Source organism: Bombina bombina, chromosome 7 (genome assembly GCF_027579735.1).
Source record: "Bombina bombina isolate aBomBom1 chromosome 7, aBomBom1.pri, whole genome shotgun sequence".
Taxonomy (NCBI): Eukaryota; Metazoa; Chordata; class Amphibia; order Anura; family Bombinatoridae; genus Bombina; species Bombina bombina.
Genome location: NC_069505.1, coordinates 549582942 through 549592195, shown reverse-complemented (window position 1 = coordinate 549592195; position 9254 = coordinate 549582942). Strand labels below are relative to the sequence as shown.

General features: G+C 41.1%; 1 protein-coding gene across 3 annotated transcripts in view; it reads right to left on the bottom strand.

The window, feature by feature from the left end:
- Positions 1 to 9254, bottom strand: part of MGAT1 (alpha-1,3-mannosyl-glycoprotein 2-beta-N-acetylglucosaminyltransferase) — a 97106-nt gene that overhangs the window by 43505 nt on the left and 44347 nt on the right. The window contains exon 1 of one of the 3 annotated variants that reach the window (XM_053721859.1): positions 816 to 898. The exons of the other annotated variants lie outside the window; for them this stretch is intronic. The gene's annotated coding sequence lies outside the window, so the exon portion shown is untranslated. Of the gene's footprint in view, positions 1 to 815; positions 899 to 9254 lie in introns of those variants that run through there. 3 annotated transcript variants of the gene reach the window in all.

Below are 9254 nucleotides of genomic sequence, written 5' to 3'. Positions count from 1 at the left end.
GGGAGCGAGAGAGGGGGGAGCGAGAGAGGAGCAGAGGAGGGGGGGAGCGAGAGAGGAGCAGAGGAGGGGGGGAGCGAGAGAGGAGCAGAGGAGGGGGGGGAGCGAGAGAGGAGCAGAGGAGGAGGGGGAGCGAGAGAGGAGCAGAGGAGGGGGGGAGCGAGAGAGGAGCAGAGGAGGGGGGGAGCGAGAGAGGAGCAGAGGAGGGGGGGAGCGAGAGAGGAGCAGAGGAGGGGGGGAGCGAGAGAGGAGCAGAGGAGGGGGGGAGCGAGAGAGGAGCAGAGGAGGGGGGGGAGCGAGAGAGGAGCAGAGGAGGGGGGGAGCGAGAGAGGAGCAGAGGAGGGGGGGAGCGAGAGAGGAGCAGAGGAGGGGGGGAGCGAGAAAGGAACAGAGAAAAAGGTGAGAGCGAGAGGGGAGCAGAGGAGGGGGGAAACAGAGGAAAGGAGCAGAGAAGAAGGGTAAGAAAGAGAGGGGCAGAAGAGGGGGAGCAAGAGAGAAACAAAGAAGGAGGGGGAGACAGAGCACAGCAGAGGGGGAGCAGAATAGAAGAGGAGCGAGAGGAGTTGAGTTAGAAGGCAGCAGAGAAGAGTGAGAGGGTACTAGAGAGCAGCCACAGAGGGGTAAAGAGTGTATACAGAGCTACAGAAATAAGTAACTAGAGGGCAACACAAAGAGGGGATAAAGAGATACAATAAGAGCAGAATAAAGGAACAGAGCACTCCGGTATATACAGAGGTGCTGAGACCTGACGATACCTGTGCTCTCTCACTGTCTCTCCTGTGAAAACAAACTTTTAGAACAAAGTTTCTCTCACATACCTCTCACTCTCGGTCTGCGGTTCTCTCCCAATCTGGATTAGTTTGTCTCTAGCAGTCTCTGCCTGTTTCCTTCCTACTCAGGAAGTCAGCTGGAAAAGTATTAGGTTGCATGAGGGTGAGAGCCGCCCGCAGGGAGGAGTCTGACTCTAAACCACTTACAGAGAGACACGCAGGGAAACAGAACGTGTGTGCAGCTAACAGACTAACTTTACTGATTCAGCATCAGTAACAGATGTTAAAAAAACACACAAGATAAAAACCTCACCAGGGTGGTTGCCCTGATCTCTGTTATACATAGAGATCAAATTCAGCGTTCACCATGAGAGTTTATTCTTTTTTATTTCCCCCCAGTAATTTAAAGGGACAGTAAAGTCAAAATGAAACTTTCATGATTCGGATAGAGCAACTTTCCAATTCACTTCCGTTATCAAATGTGTTTTGTTCTCTTGGTATCTTTTAGTGAATAGTAAAACTAGGTGGGTTCATAAGAGCTCAGGACTGTGTAGTGTCTTTAGTTCTCTATGGCAACAGTGTTTTGCAACATTGTATAACAAAGCTACAAATAATGTTGCAAAACACTGCTGCCATAGAGAACTAAAGACACGTGCACACTCCTTATAAGCCTACCTAGTTTTACTCTTCAATAAAAGATATCAAGAGGAAAAGAAGCAAAATTTGAACACAAAATTTGTCCCTTTAAATTACTGGTGGGGGAGAAGAAAAACTCATGAGTGAACAGTGAATATATATATATATATATACACACACACACACACACACACACATATATACACACACACACACACATTACATATATATTACACACACATATATAAAACTGCAATATACATTCATTATTTATTTTGCCCCCGTTTCCTGTTATTCTTTTCTGAAATTGTGAGCTTTTCCGTTCCTGTTAGAAATGGAAGTACAGAACACTGTTATATTCCACACAGCCATTGTCTGCACACTCTAGTGACCTATTTATAACTGTCTCTAATTGGTCACAGTAAAGGTAATTTAAGTTACAACATGGCAGCTCCCATTGTTTTATAGACACTAAAACTTTATACTTATTTTGTCACTATTTAAATAGCTAATGAAACTTTAATAAATACATCTACATGTTATTCTCAGACTAATCTAATCACATTTTGTTAATGGAAATAAATTGGAAAGTTGTTTAAAATGGTTTGCTCTGTCTCAATCATGAAAGTTTAATTTTGACTTTACTGTGCCTTTAATGTCCTTTAACCCCTTAATGACAACTGACGTACCAGGTACGTCATGCAAAAACTAACTGTTAATGACAATAGACGTACCTGGTACGTCAGTTGTCTAACAGAGTGCTGGAAGTGATCACAATCGCTTCCAGCAGCTCTGAGAGTATTGCAGTGATGCCTCGATATGGAGGCATCCTGCAATACCCCTTTACAAGCCTCCGATGCAGAGAGAGACACTCTGTGGCCCTCTCTGCACCGGTAGCGATGGTGCCGTTGTTCGGGTGGGAGGAGGGAGCATGTGCACGATGCGCGCGCGTGTGCACGATGCGCGCGCACGTGTGTGCATTAGCCACACTGACACCAATGAAGGAATGAAGGGGGAAAAAAAAGTTAATTTTTTTTTAACATATAAAAGGATCTGGGAGGGGGAGGGGGTATTGTGGGGGGGCTGCTACACTACAGAAATAATTAAAAATAAAAATAAAAGTTATAAATAAAATTAAAATACTTTGGTTTGTGGGGCCAAACTGGGTACTGGCAGACAGCTGCCAGTACCCAAGATGGCGGTAATTAGGTAGGGGAGAGGGTTAGAGCCCTGGAGGGGGGGGGATCAGGGAGGTTGGTGCTAAGGCAGGGGTCCATCACAACTAAAATATTTTATTAAAAAAAAAAAAAAAAACACTTTTATTTAGTACTGGCAGACTTTCTGCCAGTACTTAAGATGGCGGGAACAATTGTGGGGTGGGGGAGGGAAGAGAGCTGTTTGGGAGGGATCAGGGGGTGGGATGTGTCAGGTGGGAGGCTGATCTCTAAAATTAACCCTGAAAGCTCCCTAATTTAACCCCTTCACTGCTGGGCATAATTCACGTGTGGTGCGCAGCAGCATTTAGCGGCCTTCTAATTACCAAAAAGCAACGCCAAAGCCATATAAGTCTGCTATTTCTGAACAAAGGGGATCCCAGAGAAGCTTTAACAACAATTTCTGCCATAATAGCACAAGCTGTTTGTAAATAATTTCAGTGAGAAACCTAAAATTGTGAAAAATGTAAAGGTTTTTTTCTTTCATGTAATTAGCAAGAGTCCATGAGCTAGTGACGTATGGGATATACATTCCTACCAGGAGGGGCAAAGTTTCCCAAACCTCAAAATGCCTATAAATACACCCCTCACCACACCCACAATTCAGTTTTACAAACTTTGCCTCCTATGGAGGTGGTGAAGTAAGTTTGTGCTAGATTCTACGTTGATATGCGCTCCGCAGCAGGTTGGAGCCCGGTTTTCCTCTCAGCATGCAGTGAATGTCAGAGGGATGTGAGGAGAGTATTGCCTATTTGAATGCAGTGATCTCCTTCTACGGGGTCTATTTCATAGGTTCTCTGTTATCGGTCGTAGAGATTCATCTCTTACCTCCCTTTTCAGATCGACGATATACTCTTATATATACCATTACCTCTGCTGATTCTCGTTTCAGTACTGGTTTGGCTTTCTACAAACATGTAGATGAGTGTCCTGGGGTAAGTAAATCTTATTTTCTGTGACACTCTAAGCTATGGTTGGGCACTTTATTTATAAAGTTCTAAATATATGTATTCAAACATTTATTTGCCTTGACTCAGAATGTTCAACTTTCCTTATTTTCAGACAGTCAGTTTCATATTTGGGATAATGCATTTGAATCAATCATTTTTTCTTACCTTAAAAATTTGACTTTTTTTCCCTGTGGGCTGTTAGGCTCGCGGGGGCTGAAAATGCTTCATTTTATTGCGTCATTCTTGGCGCTTTATTTTTTGGCACAAAAAATATTTTCTGTTTCCGGCGTCATACGTGTCGCCGGAAGTTGCGTCATTTTTTTACGTCCTTTTGCGCCAAAAATGTCGGCGTTCCGGAATTTAGGCGCCAAACAATGTGGGCGTATTATTTGGCGCCAAAAAATATGGGCGTCGCTTTTGTCTCCACATTATTTCAGTCTGATTTTTTCTTTGCTTCTGGTTACTAGAAGCTTGTTTATTGGCATTTTTTCCCATTCCTGAAACTGTCATTTAAGGAATTTGATCAATTTTGCTTTATATTTTGTTTTTTCTCTTACATATTGCAAGATGTCTCACGTTGCATCTGAGTCAGAAGATACTTCAGGAAAATCGCTGTCTAGTGCTGGAACTACCAAAGCTAAGTGTATCTGCTGTAAACTTTTGGTAGCTATTCCTCCGGCTGTTGTTTGTATTAATTGTCATGACAAACTTGTTAAAGCAGATAATATTTCCTTTAGTAATGTACCATTGCCTGTTGCAGTTCCCTCAACATCTAAGGTGCAGAATGTTCCTGATAACATAAGAGATTTTGTTTCTGAATCCATCAAGAAGGCTATGTCTGTTATTTCTCCTTCTAGTAAACATAAAAAATCTTTTAAAACTTCTCTCTCTACAGATGAATTTTTAAATGAACATCATCATTCTGATTCTGATGACTCTTCTGGTTCAGAGGATTCTGTCTCAGAGATTGATGCTGATAAATCTTCATATTTATTTAAAATGGAATTTATTCGTTCTTTACTTAAAGAAGTACTAATTGCTTTAGAAATAGAGGATTCTGGTCCTCTTGATACTAATTCTAAACGTTTAGATAAGGTGTTTAAATCTCCTGTGGTTATTCCAGAAGTTTTTCCTGTTCCTAATGCTATTTCTGAAGTAATTTCCAGAGAATGGGATAAATTACTCCTTCTAAACGTTTTAAGCAATTATATCCTGTGCCGTCTGACAGATTAGAATTTTGGGACAAAATCCCTAAAGTTGATGGGGCCATTTCTACCCTTGCTAAACGTACTACTATTCCTACGTCAGATGGTACTTCGTTTAAAGATCCTTTAGATAGGAAAATTGAATCCTTTCTAAGAAAAGCTTATCTGTGTTCAGGTAATCTTCTTAGACCTGCTATATCTTTGGCTGATGTTGCTGCAGCTTCAACTTTTTGGTTGGAGACTTTAGCGCAACAAGTAACAGATCATGATTCTCATAATATTATTGTTCTTCTTCAGCATGCTAATAATTTTATCTGTGATGCCATTTTTGATATTATCAGAGTTGATGTCAGGTTTATGTCTCTAGCTATTTTAGCTAGAAGAGCTTTATGGCTTAAAACTTGGAATGCTGATATGGCTTCTAAATCAACTCTACTTTCCATTTTCTTTCCAGGGTAACAAATTATTTGGTTCTCAGTTGGATTCCATTATCTCAACTGTTACTGGTGGGAAAGGAACTTTTTTACCACAGGATAAAAAATCTAAGGGTAAAAACAGGGCTAATAATCGTTTTCGTTCCTTTCGTTTCAACAAAGAACAAAAGCCTGATCCTTCATCCTCAGGAGCAGTTTCAGTTTGGAAACCATCTCCAGTCTGGAATAAATCCAAGCCTTCTAGAAAGGCAAAGCCTGCTTCTAAGTCCACATGAAGGTGCGGCCCTCATTCCAGCTCAGCTGGTAGGGGGCAGGTTACGTTTTTTCAAAGAAATTTGGATCAATTCTGTTCACAATCTTTGGATTCAGAGCATTGTTTCAGAAGGGTACAGAATTGGTTTCAAGATGAGACCTCCTGCAAAGAGATTTTTTCTTTCCCGTGTCCCAGTAAATCCAGTGAAAGCTCAAGCATTTCTGAATTGTGTTTCAGATCTAGAGTTGGCTGGAGTAATAATGCCAGTTCCAGTTCCGGTACAGGGGATGGGGTTTTATTCAAATCTCTTCATTGTACCAAAGAAGGAGAATTCCTTCAGACCAGTTCTGGATCTAAAAATATTGAATCGTTATGTAAGGATACCAACGTTCAAAATGGTAACTGTAAGGACTATCTTGCCTTTTGTTCAGCAAGGGCATTATATGTCCACAATAGATTTACAGGATGCTTATCTGCATATTCCGATTCATCCAGATCATTATCAGTTCCTGAGATTCTCTTTTCTGGACAAGCATTACCAGTTTGTGGCTCTGCCGTTTGGCCTAGCTACAGCTCCAAGAATTTTTACAAAAGTTCTCTGTGCCCTTCTGTCTGTAATCAGAGAACAGGGTATTGTGGTATTTCCTTATTTGGACGATATCTTGGTACTTGCTCAGTCTTTACATTTAGCAGAATCTCATACGAATCGACTTGTGTTGTTTCTTCAAGATCATGGTTGGAGGATCAATTTACCAAAAAGTTAATTGATTCCTCAGACAAGGGTAACCTTTCTGGGTTTCCAGATAGATTCAGTGTCCATGACTCTGTCTTTAACAGACAAGAGACGTCTAAAATTGATTTCAGCTTGTCGAAACCTTCAGTCACAATCATTCCCTTCGGTAGCCTTATGCATGGAAATTCTAGGTCTTATGACTGCTGCATCGGACGCGATCCCCTTTGCTCGTTTTCACATGGGACCTCTTCAGCTCTGTATGCTGAATCAATGGTGCAGGGATTACACAAAGATATCTCAATTAATATCTTTAAAAACGATTGTACGACACTCTCTAACGTGGTGGACAGATCACCATCGTTTAATTCAGGGGGCTTCTTTTGTGCTTCCGACCTGGACTGTAATTTCAACAGATGCAAGTCTCACAGGTTGGGGAGCTGTATGGGGATCTCTGACGGCACAAGGAGTTTGGGAAACTCAGGAGGTGAGATTACCGATAAATATTTTGGAACTCCGTGCAATTTTCAGAGCTCTTCAGTCTTGGCCTCTTCTGAAGAGAGAATCGTTCATTTGTTTTCAGACAGACAATGTCACAACTGTGGCATACATCAATCATCAAGGAGGGACTCACAGTCCTCTGGCTATGAAAGAAGTATCTCGAATTCTGGTTTGGGCGGAATCCAGCTCCTGTCTAATCTCTGCGGTTCATATCCCAGGTATAGACAATTGGGAAGCGGATTATTTCAGTCGCCAAACGTTACACCCGGGCGAATGGTCTCTTCACCCAGAGGTATTTCTTCAGATTTTTCAAATGTGGGGACTTCCAGAAATAGATCTGATCGCCTCTCATCTAAACAAGAAACTTCCCAGGTATCTGTCCAGATCCAGGGATCCTCAAGCGGAAGCAGTGGATGCATTGTCACTTCCTTGGAAGTATCATCCTGCCTATATCTTTCCGCCTCTAGTTCTTCTTCCAAGAGTAATCTCCAAGATTCTGAAGGAATGCTAGTTTGTTCTGCTGGTAGCTCCGGCATGGCCTCACAGGTTTTGGTATGCGGATCTTGTCCGGATGGCCTCTTGCCATCCGTGGACTCTTCCGCTACGACCAGACCTTCTGTCGCAAGGTCCTTTTTTCCATCAGGATCTCAAATCCTTAAATTTAAAGGTATGGAGATTGAACGCTTGATTCTTAGTCAAAGAGGTTTCTCTGACTCTGTGATTAATACTATGTTACAGGCTCGTAAATCTGTATCCAGAGAGATATATTATAGAGTCTGGAAGACTTATATTTCTTGGTGTCTTTCTCATCATTTTTCTTGGCATTCTTTTAGAATTCCAAGAATTTTACAGTTTCTTCAGGATGGTTTAGATAAAGGTTTGTCCGCAAGTTCCTTGAAAGGACAAATCTCTGCTCTTTCTGTTCTTTTTCACAGAAAGATTGCTAATCTTTCTGATATTCATTGTTTTGTACAAGCTTTGGTTCGTATAAAACCTGTCATTAAGTCAATTTCTCCTCCTTGGAGTTTGAATTTGGTTCTAGGGGCTCTTCAAGCTCCTCCGTTTGAACCTATGCATTCATTGGTCATTAAATTACTTTCTTGGAAAGTTTTGTTCCTTTTGGCCATCTCTTCTGCTAGAATAGTTTCTGAATTATCTGCTCTTTCTTGTGAGTCTCCTTTTCTGATTTTTCATCAGGATAAGGCAGTGTTGCGAACTTCTTTTGAATTTTTACCTAAAGTTGTGAATTCCAACAACATTAGTAGAGAAATTGTGGTTCCTTCATTATGTCCTAATCCTAAGAATTCTAAGGAGAAATCGTTACATTCTTTGGATGTTGTTAGAGCTTTGAAATATTATGTTGAAGCTACTAAGTCTTTCCGAAAGACTTCTAGTTTATTTGTTATCTTTTCCGGTTCTAGAACAGGCCAGAAAGCTTCTGCCATTTCTTTGGCATCTTGGTTGAAATCTTTAATTCATCTTGCCTATGTTGAGTCGGGTAAAACTCCGCCTCAAAGGATTACAGCTCATTCTACTAGGTCAGTTTCTACTTCCTGGGCGTTTAGGAATGAAGCTTCGATTGATCAGATTTGCAAAGCAGCAACTTGGTCCTCTTTGCATACTTTTACTAAATTCTACCATTTTGATGTATTTTCTTCTTCTGAAGCAGTTTTTGGTAGAAAAGTACTTCAGGCAGCGGTTTCAGTTTGAATCTTCTGCTTATGTTTTTCATTAAACTTTATTTTGGGTGTGGATTACTTTCAGCAGGAATTGGCTGTCTTTATTTTATCCCTCCCTCTCTAGTGACTCTTGCGTGGAAAGATCCACATCTTGGGTAATCATTATCCCATACGTCACTAGCTCATGGACTCTTGCTAATTACATGAAAGAAAACATAATTTATGTAAGAACTTACCTGATAAATTCATTTCTTTCATATTAGTAAGAGTCCATGAGGCCCACCCTTTTTTGTGGTGGTTATGATTTTTGTATAAAGCACAATTATTCCAATTCCTTATTCTATATGCTTTCACACTTTTTTTATCACCCCACTTCTTGGCTATTCGTTAAACTGAATTGTGGGTGTGGTGAGGGGTGTATTTTATAGGCATTTTGAGGTTTGGGAAACTTTGCCCCTCCTGGTAGGAATGTATATCCCATACGTCACTAGCTCATGGACTCTTGCTAATATGAAAGAAATGAATTTATCAGGTAAGTTCTTACATAAATTATGTTTTTTATTTGCTCGCATTTGGCGGTGAAATGGTGGCATGAAATATACCAAAATGGGCCTATATCAATACTTGGGGTTGTCTACTACACTACAGCTAAAATTAACCCTACAAGCTCCCTACATGCTCCCTAATTAACCCCTTCACTCCTGGGCATAAAACACGTGTGGTGCGCAGCAGCATTTAGCGGCCTTCTAATTACCAAAAAGCAACCACAAAGCCATATAAGTCTGTTATTTCTGAAAAAGGGGATCCCAGAGAAGCATTTACAACCATTTGTGCCATAATTGCAGAAGCTGTTTGTAAATAATTTCAGTGGGAAACCTAAAGTTT